This window comes from Schistocerca serialis, chromosome 10 (assembly GCF_023864345.2).
Source record: "Schistocerca serialis cubense isolate TAMUIC-IGC-003099 chromosome 10, iqSchSeri2.2, whole genome shotgun sequence".
In the NCBI taxonomy this organism is placed as follows: Eukaryota; Metazoa; Arthropoda; class Insecta; order Orthoptera; family Acrididae; genus Schistocerca; species Schistocerca serialis.
The window spans coordinates 57,951,149-57,968,888 of record NC_064647.1 but is presented as its reverse complement, the minus strand read 5'-3'; the positions used below and the strand labels follow the sequence as shown (position 1 = coordinate 57,968,888).

Sequence of the window (17,740 nt, the reverse complement as noted above, 5' to 3'; positions counted from 1 at the left end):
TATCTGGGAGTATGCGTGCGGAACGATTTGAAGTGGAATGATCATATAAAATTAATTGTTGGTAAGGCGGGTACCAGGTTGAGATTCATTGGGAGAGTGCTTAGAAAATGTAGTCCATCAACAAAGGAGGTGGCTTACAAAACACTCGTTCGACCTATACTTGAGTATTGCTCATCAGTGTGGGATCCGTACCAGGTCGGGTTGACGGAGGAGATAGAGAAGATCCAAAGAAGAGCGGCGCGTTTCGTCACCGGGTTATTTGGTAACCGTGATAGCGTTACGGAGATGTTTAATAAACTCAAGTGGCAGACTCTGCAAGAGAGGCGCTCTGCATCGCGGTGTAGCTTGCTCGCCAGGTTTCGAGAGGGTGCGTTTCTGGATGAGGTATCGAATATATTGCTTCCCCCTACTTATACCTCCCGAGGAGATCACGAATGTAAAATTAGAGAGATTAGAGCGCGCACGGAGGCTTTCAGACAGTCGTTCTTCCCGCGAACCATACGCGACTGGAACAGGAAAGGGAGGTAATGACAGTGGCACGTAAAGTGCCCTCCGCCACACACCGTTGGGTGGCTTGCGGAGTATCAATGTAGATGTAGATGTAGATGTACTCAAGAAAATAAAATTTTGGCAGAAAATGTTTGGCCAGATTGCTACACTAGTAAGGGCCATTTGAACAGTCTCTGGCTAGCAAGCGCTTAAGTTCTATTGTGGGAGTAGTGCAGAAAACGCGTTGTACGAATACATAATAATGCCTAACCGGAGAACAAATGTGGGATAACGAAACCGGTGATTCTGGCAGGATGAGTGACTTTAACCAGAGAGTAAGTTTTGACACTGGCAGGAATTATGACAAGATTGTTTGTTAGAACAAGCAGGAAGAAGAACGGGGACATCACAAAAATTATGGAAGAATATGATGATTCCAAATTTATACAAAAATTTCATAGTACTACTTTTCGATCTCATGCTTGAGAAGCTGGAGCGTATGAATGAAATGTGAAGCTGTTTCCCAACATAAAGCTTTTTTGCTTGTAGTAGGCCTAATAGGCATTTGATATTGATACTTTGTGAATTTATTCTGTCGTGCTATAAAAATGGCCATTTGTGCCAAAACAGTCTCGTTTATTTTGTGTGTGTTACAATTGCTACAATATTAGACAGACCTATTTTGTTTCATCTAGCAGACAGTGGAAAAATACATGTAATCAGATCGAGAAATCACACCAGTCTTTTTCAATATTGGACGACATTTCAATTATTCATGTAGCAAAATGTTTGACAAATTTTGATGAAGTATTAGATTCTTTCGCAGAAAGGAAAGCATGGCATGTAAAGCTGTAACAAGATTAGAGATAAAAAAATACTAGGACCTAAGGATTGAAGAAAAGTGTACTGTCTTGCTTGTCTCTTGTCTTTATTCGTTTTATGTATCCTATATTTAATTTTATGTCGGACAAAACAGCAATAAGCAATAAAGAGTGCAAATGTTCTGAAGAGTCCTTGTTCTCCCGGTTACAAAGAATCCCATCCAGTACTAATTGTGAGGTTTTTTTTAAAAGAGAGGCAGTATGTCAGACCGGCCGACTGGAAGCAGGCGAGAAACCACAGGACGTTTTAATTTCCCTTGTCCTGAATATAGTTTGACGGCATCCATTACAAAATATACACATTTGAATTTCACAGAGCGAAATACAGCGATGCACGATAGAAGAATGCTGTGTGGAGAGGTGTGGCACTGCATTTTGGCACGCTTAAGACCTCGAACATATATGTTTTATGTATCAGACCTTTCAGGAAGATGTGCACTAAAACGCACGAGGTGGTGGCGGCGGGGGAGTGATGCCCAGAGCAGTCTGAGTTTGAGAGGAGAGTGTTCACCAGTGTTTATGTTTAGTGATTTACCATTTCCTGTTCGTTCACAGCTCTCATATCAAATGAAAACAAACTGGATTTCTGTGGCTGAGAGCTATCATGTGAATTAAAACGGAATGCTAAAATATGTTTATTAGTTTCAGATCTTATTTTATTCCCACCTTTCTGACAATCAAGCATTAATCACTTTGCAGAACAATGATGTTATTTTTGACAGTTTGTTCAAGAAATTTGGCTTTTATTGATCTTTTCCCCTGAGGCCATCAATTTATTTGAAACGAAGTGTTTAATTCCACACTATTGGCTACTTTCAACTGTTCGCTGCACTTCAAGTGCACGTTTTTACCTTCTAGCACATATGGCATTAACCCATAATAAAGAACCAAACATGAGATAATAAAGTACTGGTACTCCAAGAAAATTCAGATCTCAAAAAACCACACTGAAAAGCTTAATATCAGATTGAGGTCTACTTTATTGGGAATCTGGACATGTGAATGTGCACTTTAAGCCAAATTACCCATTTTAGTATGATTCACGAAATTCCAATGCTCTTTGAGTATCCTCTGATGTGTTGCTTCTTTTATGACAAAATGTAAGATCTTTTAATGTTTTACACGTGCGGACATACGGGCTTCCTACATCGTCGTAGCTGTGCAAGCGTGGTGACACCTGTTATCTGGCGCTCTCTGGCAACTGCTGAAACAAACATATTTATAACAGGGCGTGGGAAAATCTTGTGAATAGTGGTTTGAAAAGCATTACTTTCAAAGTAAATGTCCTTTTATGCATGGGACCTATGACCTCACTGTTTGGTCCCCACTCTCAAATCAACCAACCATCCTTTTATGCAAGATGAACTATGTGCGAGAATGTACGATGAACTGCTTAAATCGCAGAGTGTTTGACTCTCATTTAAAAATCCGCTCTTTGGGGACGAGCCATTTAGAAGAATTTTGAGCCCAGAAGGTCAGTCACTTATGTAATTATTAAAAATTTTACTGGCACATTTCTGTGATGTATCTTACAGTGTTGTTATTGTTGTTGTTGTTGTTGTGGTCTTCAGTCCTGAGACTGGTTTGATGCAGCTCTCCATGCTACTCTATCCTGTGCAAGCTTCTTTATCTCCCAGTACCTACTGCAACCTACATCCTTCTGAATCTGCTTAGTGTATTCATCTCTTGGTGTCCCTCTACTATTTTTACCCTCCACACTGCCCTCCAATGCTAAATTTGTGATCCCTTGATGCCTCAGAATATGCCCTACCAACTGGTCCCTTCTTCTTGCCAAGTTGGCCACAAACTCCTCTTCTCCCCAATTCTATTCAATACCTCCTCATTAGTTATGTGATCTACCCATCTAATCTTCAGCATTCTTCTGTAGCACCACATTTTCTTCTTGTCCAAACTATTTATCGTCCATGTTTCACTTCCATACATGGCCACACTCCATACAAATACTTTCAGAAACGACTTCCTGTCACTTAAATCTGTACTCGATGTTAAAAAATTTCTCTTCTTCAGAAACACTTTCCCTGCCATTGCCAGTCTACATTTTATATCCACTCTACTTCGACCATTGTCAGTTACTTTGCTCCCCAAATAGCAAAACTCCTTTACTACTTTAAGAGTCTCATTTCCTAATCTAATTCCCTCAGCATCACCTGACTTAATTCGACTACCTTCCATTATCCTCGTTTTGCTTTTGTTGATGTTCATCTTATATCCTCCTTTCAAGACACTGTCCATTTCGTTCAACTGCTCTTCCAAGTCCTTTGCTGTCTCTGACAGAATTACAATGTCATTGGCGAACCACAAAGTTTTTATTTCCTTTACTGCTTGCTCAATATTCAGATTGAATAACATCAGGGAGAGGCTACAACCCTGTCTCACTCACTTCCCAACCACGGCTTCCCTTTCATGCCCCTCAACTCTTCGTATAACTGCCATCTGGTTTCTGTACAAATTGTAAATAGCCTTTTGCTCCCTGTATTTTACCTCTGCCACCTTCAGAATTTGAAAAAGAGTATTCCAGTCAACATTGTAAAATGCTTTCTCTGAGTCTACAAATGCTAGTAACGTAGGTTTGCCTTTCCTTGATCTATCCTCTAAGATAAGTCGTAGGCGCAGTATTGCCTCACGTGTTCCATTATTTCTACGGAATCCAAACTGATCTTCCCCGAGGTCGGCTTCTACCAGTTTTTCCATTCGTCTGTAAAGAATTCGCGTTAGTATTTTGCAGCTGTGACTTATTGAACTGATAGTTCGGTAATTTTCACATCTATCACCACCTGCCCTCTTTTGGATTGGAATTATTATATTCTTCTTGAAGTCTGAGGGTATTTCGCCTGTCTCATATATCTTGCTCACCAGATGGTAGAGTTTTGTCAGGACTGGCTCTCCCAAGGCTGTCAGTAGTTCTCATGGCATGTTGTCTACTCCCGGGGCCTTGTTTCGACTCAGATCTTTCAGTGCTCTGTCGAACTCTTCACGCAGTATCACATTTCCCGTTTCATCTTCATCTACATTCTCTTCTGTTTCTGTAATATTGTCCTCAAGTACATCGCCCTTGTATAGACTCTTCATATACTCCTTCCACCTTTCTGCTTTCCCTTCTTTGCTTAGTGCTGGGTTTCCATGTGAGCTCTTGATATTCATACAAGTGGTTCTCTTTTCTCCAAAGATCTCTTTAATTTTCCTATAGGCAGTATCTATCTTACCGCTAGTGTGATAAGACTCTAAATCCTTACATTTGTCCTCTAGCCGTCCCTGCTTAGTCATTTTGCACCTCCTGTCAATCTTATTTTTGAGACATTTGTATTGCTTTTTGCCTGCTACATTTACCGCATTTTTATATTATCTTCTTGCATCATTTAAATTCAATATTTCTTGTGTTACCCAAGGATTTCTACTAGCTCTCATCTTTTTACCTACTTGATCCTCTGCTGCCTTCACTACTTCATCTCTCAAAGCTATCCATTCTTCTTCTGCTGTATTTCTTTCCTCCATTCCTGTCAATTGTTCCCTTATGCTCTCCCTGAAGATCTGTATAACCTCTGGTTTAGTCAGTTTATCCAGGTCCCATCTCCTTAAATTACCACCTTTTTGCAGTTTCTTCAATTTTTAATGTACAGTTCATAACCAATAGATTGTAGTCAGAGTCCGCATCTGCCGCTGGAAATGTCTTACAGTTTAAAACCTGGTTCCTAAATCTCTGTCTTACTATTATATAATCTATCTGATACCTTATAGTATCTCCAGGCTTCTTCCATGTATACAACCTTCTTTCATGATTCTTGAACCAAGTGTTAGCTATGATTAAGTTATACTCTGTGCAAAATTCTACCAGACGACTTCCTCTTTCATTTCTTAGCCCCAATCCATATTCACCTACTACGTTTCCTTCCCTCCCTTCTCCCACTATCGAATTCCAGTCATCCATGACTATTTAATTTTCGTCTCCCTTCACTATCTGAATAATTTCTTCTGTGTCATCATACATTTCATCAATTTCTTCATCATCTGCAGAGCTAGTTGGCATATAAACTTGTACTACTGTAGCAGGCGTGAGCTTTGTGTCTATCTTGGCCGCAATAATGCGTTCACTCTGCTGTTTGTAGTAGCTTACCCACACTCCTATTTTTGTATTCATTATTTAACCTACTCCTGCCTTACCCCTATTTGATTTTGTATTTATAACCCTGTATTCACCTGACCAAAAGTCTTGTTCCTCCTGCCACCGAACTTCACTAATTCCCACTGCATCTAACTTTAACCTATCCATTTCCCTTTTTAAATTTTCTAACCTACCTGCCCGATTAAGGGATCTGACATTCCACGCTCCCGACCGAGACTCGAACTCGGGACCTTTGTTTCGGTAGCTCAGATGGTAGAGCACTTGCCCGCGAAAGGCAAAGGTCCCGAGTTCGAGTCTCGGTCGGGCACACAGTTTTAATCTTCCAGGAAGTTTCATATCAGCGCACACTCCGCTGCAGAGTGAAAATCTCATTCTGGATTCCACGCTCCGATCCGTAGAATGCCAGTTTTCTTTCTCCTGATAACGACGTCCTCTTGAGTAGTTGCCACCCGGAGATCCGAATGGGGGACTATTTTGCGTCCGTAATATCTTACCCAAGAAGACGCCATCGTCATTTAATCATACAGTAAAGCTGCATACCCTTGGGAAAAATTTCGGCTGTAGTTTCCCCTTGCTTTCATCCGTTCACAGTACCAGCACAGCAAGGCCGTTTTGGTTAGTGTTACAAGGCCAGATCAGTCAATCATCCAGACTGTTGCCCCTGAAGCTACTGAAAAGGCTGCTGCCCCTCTTCAGGAACGACACCTTTGGCCTCCAACAGATACCCCTCCGTTGTGGTTGCACCTACGGTATGGCTATCTGTATCGCTGAGGCACCCAAGCCTCCCCACCAACAGCAAGGCCCAAGGTTCATGGGATCGGTTGGTAGGACATGTTGCAAGGCATCAAGGGATCACAAATTTAGTATTGGAAGGCAGCGTGGAGGGTAAAAATTGTAGAGGGAGACCAAGAGATGAATACACTAAGCAGATTCAGAAGGATGTAGGTTGCAGTGGGTACTGGGAGACGAAGAAGCTTCCACAGGATAGAGTAGCATGGAGAGCTGCATCAAACCAGTCTCAGGACTGAAGACCTCAACAACAACAGGCAGTGGAGATTGGGCGTGGTAATTATGAGGATAAATGACACTCGCACTCCCGTCGTTTATTATGAATACTTTTATTCTCACAGCATGTACACAGTGCATGTGGCATAGAGCTCGTATTCCAGAGAAGAACTAATCTTTCTGCGGCAGGGCAGTGATATTTATGGGAGGAAGAGCCAGTGGTTCTATGCCCCCAAAGTTCTTCTAGAACAATATTACATGTGAAAGCTTTGGTTTTCTTGCAGCAACACTATGTATATTAATTTAAACCATTAACTTTCCTGTTTATGTGTTCGAGCTATTTAACAGTGATGTTGCTATTGCTGATTACATCACGTGTCCTATATTCCCCATCACGTGCCCTATACTCTGAATATCCGCTGTCATCGGCTGGCGAGATCACGTGACAGGAGCTATGACTGGCTTACAAAAGCACATTGCAATCTGAATTTCAAGGCCTTGGAAAGTAACAGGCAGGGTTTGGTGAAATAAGCATTGATACTTTCGTAATACGAAAATATGCAGCTTACTTGCTGCTGCACATCAAAGATCTTTCTGAAATTGTTTTTTTTCTGAGTTTTGTTTTCCAAAGTGCCAGGAAATTCTAAGCTGGTGTATAAAACCATAGCCATTCAAAGGATTTACAGTTCCAAAGGAAAGCATAATGTCACTCTTAACACAGAAAAAGTGTATTTTCACCCTGGAGAAAGTGTATTTTTAACCGGTAAATCCGGGATTTTTTTTTTCCTTGTCCGTGTATACACGCTGTTTTAGTAGTAATCTCTGTCGCACATATTACCGTGGCTTCCACTTTTAAGCTCTCAGATTTTCAAATCTCATCCAGTGCAGTCCCGAACAATGAGTCTTTCTTTTTAATCCCATCCTGTAAACCTCCCATGACATGCAGGTCTGGGGGACTTTTCCAAAATCTACATCTTTTTCTGAACCTCTCCAGTCCTTTTGCTTCATCCCTCTTCCTTCCTCTTCAACACTTCTTCCACAAGAAGGAGCAACTGGCTCTCATCTTTTTCTGAACCTCGCCAGTCCTTTTCCTTCACCCCTTTTCCTTCCTCTACAACACTTCTGCCGCAAGAAGGAGCCACTGGCTCTGAAGGCTAGCATAAGTTAAACCTTTTGTGTGTGTGTGTGTGTGTGTGTGTGTGTGTGTGTGTGTGTGTGTGTGTGCGCTGAAGAGTGATAGACTGGTCCACAGTGGTACATTGTCATTTTCTTTATTATCCCAAGGGGGAGCATCATGGTGGTTAGATTACACTCTCCAGAAGGAGGAATGTTTATAGTGACAAGCAAAAACATTAGGTCTAGCAAGATTGAAAATGAATCTGGGTGCAGACTAATATGGACAAGAGTAACCTTGCTTGGTGGACTTACATTAATAATCAGATATTGCTACTGTCCAAAAAGATCCAGACACTTTTGGTTGTAGAGTCATTCGAAGATAGTTTATACTTGAGCACTTGGAAATATGCTGTGCATAGATTAGTTGTAGGTGGTGACCCTAACCTGCCCAATATCAGGTGAGAAACTACACATATATTATCAACTGAAAGGAAAACCAGTCTTGGAAAGTTATGCTGAATACATTGACTGCTGCTTCTAACAACTAACCTGACAATCCACATGTGGAAGAACCAAGACTGTAATGAGTGGGAGAGGGATTAGCGACCCTGATGTTATTACAGGAACTAAGGCCACCAAAGGTAAAAAGTTATCAACAAATCTAGGGTAATATACAGGGTGTAAACGGTATAAGGCGCCAAAATTATACAGGTGGCACATCTCGCAATGCTTGACAAAAAAGTCTAGTAACATGTTTGCGTATTTCCTACAGTTGTCCCAGAAAAAAACAGTTCATCTCAGGATAATGGTTTTGGAAAAGTAGATACTTGGCCGTGCACGTACGTAAGCAATCGGTTCCTGTTGTTGCCCGCTGCGCGTATTGACATCGCGAGCGTAAATCGTAAACACATAGGCAACTGCGGCCTGAGTGGCTGCGTCATTGTAATGCACCGAGCGACGACAGTAGGCGAGTAACCTGTGCAGATGCTATTGCAACTCTGTTAACTGTTAGGATGGAAAGGAGATTTTCTATAGCTGAACTATGCGATATGCATTTAATTTATGACGAGGCAAAAGGTGTTGCGAGGGCAGGTGTACGAATTTATCGAGAATGCTTCCCACAGCGACGACTTCCTGCACGAAAGACATTTGGTGCTGTGCACCAAAGGTTTGTGTCATTGTAATTCTCTACTTGTATGCGATTATTATCCATTTACATTTTAATAAAGTACAATAGTTATCTGCACCTTTGTAAATTTTCGTCCTTATGCGAAACTTATCTTCTGTTCTGATATGCTTTCCGTTTTTGTTACATCATGACAGAATACAACTGATGAGTACGTATTTAATTTCCTTAGATTGAGAGATACTGGCTCTTTACTGCCCCGCGCATAAGGCAGAGGCCCACAACGCGCCGATCGTGCATTGGAAGCTGAGGAAAGAATTCTGGACTGCATCCAGGAGGATCCTTCTTGGAGTACTAGAAGCATCGCCCGCCACGTGGGTATATCGCACACTGTCATTCATCGCACTGTGCAAGAGGAGCGTCTGCGGCCTTACCACATTCGACACATACAAGCATTGGAAGAACAAGATTTCCCTCCACGACGTGAATTCTCAGAGTGGTTTTTGTTACACAGTGCGCAGCATGATTTTGTCAACAAAATACTCGTCACAGATGAAGCGTGTTTCACTCGCGATGGAATAACTAATTTCCATACCATGCACACGTGGAGTGTACACAATCCTTGCCACATAGTGGCAACACATTTTCAGTGACGATTTTCCGTAAATGTGTGGGCGAGTATGCTTGATAGTTACATTATTGGGCCCGATGTTTTACCTGCACATTTGACTGGTAACTATTACTGAACGTTTCTAGAGGAAACATTGTTACCAACGCTGTTAGAAGACATTCCGTTAGGCATACGTCATAACATGTGGTTCCTCCACAATGGTGCTCCACCCCAGATTGGTCACAGAGTACGCAGATTTTTGGATAGTCGATTTCCAGGACGATGGATTGGGCATTCGGCTCCACGTCGATGGCCAGCACGCAGCCCTGATTTAAATCCACTGGATTTTTACTTTTGGGGCCATATGAAGGAACTATGCTGAGCCTGTAAATGATGTGGACGAATTGACGCAGAAGATTTTAGATGCTGCCAATACCATAAAGGCCAAGGTGCATGTGTGTGATCGAGTGCAACGAAACTGGGTTCGCCATAATGAAGCATGTGTAGAAGCAAATGGTGGTCATTTCAAACATTTATTGTAGTATTGGTGTAAGAGGAAACGAAGTAATGGGTTTTCTTTTCGTAACGATGTTGTTGTACCGAAGGAAAATAATGTGAATTTAGTATCCGTTATGGCATTGCCATAAAAAGGTGAAACAGTTGATCGTAATTAATGCACAACTATCTACTTGGTGATTGATTGAATGTGTATTAATGGAAATACATTGTGTTTGATATTAGCTTGTCATTACTACTACGACCTTCGTTATTGACTTGTTGAGAAACAGACTGGTTGTATTCAATTCATGTAAAGCGAATTACACATTCTTGACAACCCAAAAACCGTTTACATTCCTTTTTTCTTCGGTACCACCTGATTATCACATCACGTCGTTGTACACGTCTAATGATTTCAATCCTCTGGTCGGCTCGTTGCCTTTCTCTGGTCACCCTGTCATTGTAGGCAATAAGCGCGGTACGCCGTGTACTGTCGGTTGATTACATAAACAGAAATGCGTATACTATCTATCCTATGAACATTAGGTTTTAATAATACAAAAATAAAGTACATGATACAAGAAAATCTCATTAGAGTTTTTTGTCAAGCACACCGAGATGTACCATCTGTATAATTTTGGCGCCTTATACCGTTTACTCCCTGTATTTCTGTGGTTGAACTGATAGACATTTACTGACAATGTACTTAAAGGATAAACTGATAATGTGCATCTAAAATCTGACAAACTCGAAATGCTTGCAGTCTAAACCAATGAACATTTCATCCATAAAGGATGGGAAAATTCTTAACTTTGTCTGTCACTAATTTATTGTTCCACTGTGTGTTTTGATGATTCACACCATTATCTCCAAGTGGAGATTTGTGTCATTCTCTTGTAATTCCCAATATTTTTCGTTTTATTTATATTGTCAACAGCTGCAGCCCTCACGATCCCATCCTTTATGAATGAAATATTGATTGTACGCTAGGTGAAGCAGTAAAAGAGATTCGAAATTAAGAGAGTGACACAATTCTCTGCCTGAAGATGATGGTATGAAACATTGAAATGCGCAGCAGAAATATAAATATATGACTGATGCAGTAAACTTTTTATTTATAGAGCTAAGCCAAATTATTGATGCACACCAGTGACAATGATTTGTAGTAGGATTTTGGAATCTATACTCTATGTTCCAATATTATATAACACATTGAAGAAAACATCCTGTTAAAGTGTAGCACAGATTCAGAAAGTATCATTCGTGTAAAATACAACTGGCTTTTTATGCAAACAAAGTGATGAATGCTATCTATAGGTGATCTCAAGCAGATTCCATATTTCTGTAGTTCAGAAGGCTAAACTGCGCACCTTCTGTAGAGTCTCTTGTGCATCTGTCTGGCTTTGAAACTGAAGACCGCAGATAAATGGCAGAATTATTAATCTACATTTAAAAATGTATTTACACAGGAGACTACTACAATACCCATGTTTAATTGCTGCTCAGACTTACAAATGAGCACAAATTACCACCTCCAGTATTGAAACACAGTTAAAACTGCTTGAAACAAACAAGGCACCAGACCTTTACAGAATTCCAGTTAGATTTTACATTGATTACACTGTGGAATTAACTCTTTTACTAGCCCATAAAATTATCAAGAGTCACTTGCACAGCAAATATTCCCACGTGACTGGAAAACTGTGAAGGTCACTTCTCTTTGCGAAAAGGGTAAAATATCAGTTACACAGATTTAAACACCACATAGCTGATGTTCATCTACTATAGGATCCTAGAGCACATTTCAATCTCAAATATTATGATGTTCCTCGAGGACAACATACTTTTCACAAAAAGTCAGTGCTGATTCAGGGAAACTCACTTGTGCGAAGTTAGCTTTATTCATACATGATAACTTTTCAAGAAATGATCGTACAGAGTATCTTCACAAACATATGAGAGTTTCAGTGAATACAGGAATAGGAGAACCCAGTACGTTAAACTGGATGGAGAGTATTCAACAGAAACTAATGTAACATTGGTTGTGCTTCATGGAATGTTGTAGGTCCCTTAATGTTCTCAGTATAGACAAATGATTGCTAAATAGTATCAGCAACACTGCAAACGATACTGTTGTATGCAGGAAAAGAACCTTTTGTTGGACAATTGTTAGGTAATGCAGAAAAACTTGGCCAAAATTTCCACATGGTATAAGCAGTAGCAGCTGTCTTCAAATGTAGATAAATGCTTGGTAACACCTATAATAAGGAGAAAGAGTCTCGTAGTGCCTAATTATAATGTTACTGTGAACATCTTGTACGCATCATATTGCATGTATGAAAGGGTAATGCAGAGAACTGATATGAAATGGAACACTCATACACAGTCATTGTTGTGGAAGGTAAATGCAAAAGTTAGATTTGTTGCAAGTGCTCTGGGAAGGTGCAGTGCACCTGTAAAGGAAATTGCACACAGGATGCTAGTGCGACCAATTCTGGAGTATTGTTCCAGTGTTTGGAGTTCTTACCAAGCGAGCGTGACGGTAGACACTGATCGATCTCAGAGACATCCTGCAAGGATTGTAACAGTTCAGTACAGCCCATACACATGTGTTATAGAAATACTAAGGCAACTTGGTTAGAAATCTTTTGAAAAAAGACCGTGTAGTTCTTGTAGATCCCAGTTGGGTAAATTTATAGAACCTGTATTTGAAGAAGACTATGATTATGTGTGAATGTAGTAACACAGAAAATCAGTCACACAGGTACAATCTCTGCCACACAATGTACAGTAACTTGTGGAGTGCATATGTGGTGTGGGAGAATGGAGCCATGCTGTGGAGTCTTAACAAATGCCACACCAATACTCAAGTCACACCTTGCTTTGCACTTTGTCCTCAGTATGCCGAACATAAGATCCCGTGTCTTACTTAGATGAAATCCAATGTCATTGTCAGTCAGGCTCTGCTGAAGTTGGATTGTTACCACATATTTAAACACAGTGTTGCAGAAAGAAGAGGATTGTCAGAGTTTTCTATGAAAGTCCATAGCATGACCAGTCCTTGAAGTGCTCTGTGACAGCTGAATTGGTAGGACTGTGGAGTTCTGTGTAATATTTATTTGCAGCCTCACCAGTGTACAGTAACCCACATTGGCAGCGGATTGGGTGCATTTGTGACATGTTGAAGCCCAGATTATCTTTGATAGATCTTAAAAAAGCTGAAGTTCTGGGAACTGTGGTTGCTGTTTGCATGTACATGAGCCTCAGTTTGTGGCGTGTAGTATAAGTAATGCCTTGTATATTACGAACTGATTAATGTTGTTTCTTTATGATGTTGTACTTTTAAACCATTTTTTTTATTAAATGAAATCAGCGAGTATAGTTGCATATCATCTTTAAAATACTACAAGGAATACTGACTTATGATGTGTTTGTTCTCATATTAGTGGTGAAGCAGTCCACCAAATCTTATGCAAATGATCATAAATCGGCTCATGCAATGGCCCTATATATAATTATTACATCACAATTTACAAAAAATAATTTTTTTTGGAAGTTCGTGTTACAATAGTAAAATATAGGTAATTACTAATTTGAAAATCATTAAAAGCTGAAATGTAGTTTAGTCACTCGTATCATAGTGGTTAAGTGATCCACTAAATAATTAATAGAAAAGAAATGTAAAAAGTTCATACAGATTGATTTTATGGAGATCTGTCAACATCATAGTATCATCATCAAGATCAAGTTAATCAAGGTTTGGATGGTGATGGTGGTTGTTGATAATGATGTGTACATGAATACTCATAATTAAAGAAAGTAGTCACCATGCAACCTGTGATGTTCATGTATTTTTTGTAGAGTCAATAATAGCATTGATACAACATTCAAATTGAAACTTCCTTGCAGATTAACACTGTGTGTCGGACCGAGACTCAAACTTGGACCTTTGCCTTTCGCAGGCAGGTGCTCTATCAACTGAGCTACCCAAGCATGACTCATGACCTATCGCTTCTGTGAAGTTGGGAAGGTAGGAGACGAGGCACTGGCAGAATTGAAGTTGTGGCAACAGTGCGTGAGTCATGCTTGGGTTGCTCAGTTGGTAGAGCACTTGCCCGCAAAAGGCAAAGGTCCAAGTTTGAGTCTTGTTCTGACACTCTGCTGTACAGTGAAAATCTCATTCTGGAAACATTCATATTATTTAAAAATGGTTGTGTACCTCTTATGCGATTTCACATCACCTGTTGCCAATGCAGCACCGGATGGTACCAGCAAAACGGAAGACAAATTGATCCACTGATAGTAATAAGTTATATTTTCACTTACTATCATGCATAGTGTCATCATATTAAAGGTATGCCAAGATTTCATATTAGTTCCCTCCTGGGTTGTGATGTCTCCTGCCGTGGAGCAGGAGACCACTGATCTCCCAAAACCAGCTGCTCTTCACCAACATCTGTGAACGCCAGATGACCTCAGATGACTGTATATTTCCATCTCGAAGTGGTCCATGAATCTACCCTTCTCAGCCTTTTGCAATAACTTGACACCCAACCTCAAAGATGGAAGGGTGCATCCACTCTCAACCATGTGCTCACCAAAGTTGGATCTCTCAATTACATCCTGTCTATCCAAAGCTATGTGCTTACCAAACCTGACTTCAAATCTTTTACGTGTCTGTCCCATGTAACATACGTCACAGTCTAGACATTCCATTCTGTACACACCTGATACATGCCGCACATTACTTTTATTGACCCCTTTAGACGAAATATGGCCAAGATTGTTTGTAGTTGAGAAAGAAGCCTTTATGTTTTGTTTTTTAAAAACCAATCCTATTTTTGTGATAAATGTGCCTTATTATGCCAAAAAAATGTATTTGCATATGTATCTTTCATTTTATTGTTACTTTCAGGCTCTTTTACACTTTGGTATTTTCCTACAGTCTTTTTGTAAATTTTATCTGTGTAATGTGGGCGGGATGGGGGATAGTTGTTTGCCTTGGCAGTGTGTTGAATGGTGCCTAATTCTTGTTCTTGTTCAGGTGGAGAGAGTGGGAGCTTAAGAAGATGGTTAATAGAAAAATAAAAAAGGCGTTCTTATGCTGAATTGGATGACTTGACTGGAATAGTAGTCAATAATAATATCAATAAAATATTTATTTTTTTTTTTGAAAAATCCCAAATCTTTGTTTCCCATTGTCATCCTTAGATTATCATACTTACCGTATTTACTCGAATCTGAGCCGCACCTGAAAAATGAGACTCGAAATAAAGGAAAAAAAAAAATTCCCGAATCTAAGTCGCACCCGAAATTTGAGACTCGAAATTCAAGGGGAGAGAAAAGTTTTAGGCCGCACCTCCAAATCTAAACAAAGTTGGTCTATTGTAATATGAGACACAATTTAGGTAGAATAAATAACGATACAGCTACAGTAGTTTAGTTCGAGTCGTAAGCTTAGCAGTTAAGCTTTACCAGGTAGCCATTGCTATGCGTCAGGCGTGCTTCGTCTGGTTTGAATGGGTTGCTTATTTTTCTTTGATCTGATAAGTGCCGTTCTCTTTGTTATAGGTGTTTACGTCACTCTAGGCTGAAAATGCATTATTGTACTGTGTCATGTATTGTTTGTCGCATTCTGATAGTGTTTACGACCTGTCGCCGCTCGCGGCATGGCTTGCTTACGTGCGCGCTACCGCCGCTTACAATAAAAAAAGAAAGGAATTGTCTCATTAGCGAAACAATGGCAAGAGACTGCTATTTGTTGTTAATTATACTGCTGCTTTCTTTGATAATGATCAACAAGAACCAAATAATAAACTGCGTATGATAGATGGTCTGAACGACAGTTTAGCTAAAATTTTTCTCCGTTTGAAAATCTTTGCAGACGCCTCTTTTGTACATTACATTCTGCACAGAAATTAGTCATCTTAGATTTAAAAATCTAGTCAATTGCCGTGCTTCATTTCTGATTGTATCACTATTAGGCATCAGAATAATACAAATATAAACATGACATGATATGTATATTCTTCCGCATTTGCTGCTGTCTCACACTAGTTTCGTAGGTTATTAGGTAGACAGGATTTAAATGAGATAGCAGCAAACACGAAAGAATACATGGCAAAATGTTTATATCCGTATTAGTATGTTGAAGAAAATACTGCATGTGATTCGCAATTCATAAGAGTTCCTATTAGCAACCATCTCTTCTCACAGGTAGGAAAAAATTCAGAACGTAGAGTTGGCCATATTGACAAACATCCCAAATAGTCTTGCCAGTCGGATTTTCGTAGTACATTGAAATGCTGCTACATTCGAAGATGAGGAACACGGAATTTGTATTTACTTCGTTGGATAATGTATGAAAATGCAGTGGTCGAAACTCGGGGCGGAGAAAAAGCTCGTCTTACACCTTTTTTTTAAAAAAATGTATTTACTGACGCAGAGGTTTTGGCGCCAGTATTTATCTTTGTGCCTGCGAAGTACGCCTGTGTAGCGCTACATATATTCGACGGCAGAAGTTAGTTCTGGCGGCACCTACCAACATTTTTCAGAACTTCCATTTACTTTGCACTCGATTCTAAGCCGCAGGCGGTTTTTTGGATTACAAAAACCGGAAAAAAAGTGCGGCTTAGATTCGAGTAAATACGGTATACAGATATTTTTACTGACTACCATTCCATTAACTATGAGTTGTATAGGTTGCATTTTGAACTGGTAGCCGTACTAACCCCTTTAATGTTAGATATGTTATTTGGTGTTGTAAAGGACATTGCCAGCATAACAGCTATTGAACAAGGTTCAGACATATAAGGTTAAGACATATAAGAAAATTCTAGATCCGCTAGGTCAGTCCTATTGCACAGGGTGGTTAGACGAGTAGCTAAAGTGCAGCTGCTCAAGGAGATTCAGTGTGGCGTGTAATTATTGTATGACAGTGAAACTTGGTAGATATGTTAAAGTGTTAATATGGAATCAAGTTACGCTGGAAAAAAGTTAGTTCCAAGTTTAGCCACCAGGTGCAAATCTGGCACTTTACACTTTTTTATGATGGTTTGACATCCACACTTTCATTTGACAAGCCATGATGTATGGCTATGGAGAAGAGTGACTGTGAACTCCAAGTGAAACTGTTTTGTGTGAGTGGCAGCAATTACAGTTCTGAAAGGTCTGAGGAGAGTCCTGATGTCATTAAATAGTTTAACGGTGATGATAATGAAGTTCTAAAACGTGGGTGATCTTGGTGTGGCACCTGGAAGAGGAAGGCATCCTACCTCGGAGGAAGTTAATGACGAGGTTGCTGTTGCTGTAGCTGACTATGCAGCATGTGCCCCGGGTAGTGCTAGAGCTTGTGCAGTGTCATGAGAATTGTCTAACCCATGGTCAACGGTACGGAAAGTGTTGCAGTCTATTTTACATTGGTACTGGTACAAGATCCAGACAGTGCAGCAACTGAAATCTCATGATCTGCAGCAATGTTCTGAATTTGATCTTCAGTTTCTGACATGGACTGAAGATGATGACGTGTGTCTGGGCAAAGTTCTGTGGAGTGATAAAGCACATTTTACACTATAGGGTGCATTGAATACACAGAACTGCAGAATTTAGGATACTGTTAAAGCATGTATTGTGCACAAAGAGCCATTGCACACGCTGTATGTGATTGTGTGGTGTGGAGTCACAAGCACCTATTCTTGGTCCATTCTTCTTTGAAGAGAATACGCCCAGAGTGCCTATCCGTTGTACTGTGGCATCTGCACGTTATCGAGACCTCCGTGTACAGCATGTGATTCTTGCTTTGGAAGAGTACAACTGTGTGGAAACCAATGTTTTCACGAAAGATTGGGCAACACCTCATGTTGCTCACCTTATGA

General features: G+C 40.2%; 1 protein-coding gene across 1 annotated transcript in view; it reads left to right on the top strand.

The window, feature by feature from the left end:
- The window catches only part of LOC126425240 (uncharacterized), a 128,490-nt gene that overhangs the window by 70,199 nt on the left and 40,551 nt on the right, over positions 1–17,740 (top strand). The gene's annotated exons all lie outside the window — the stretch shown is intronic.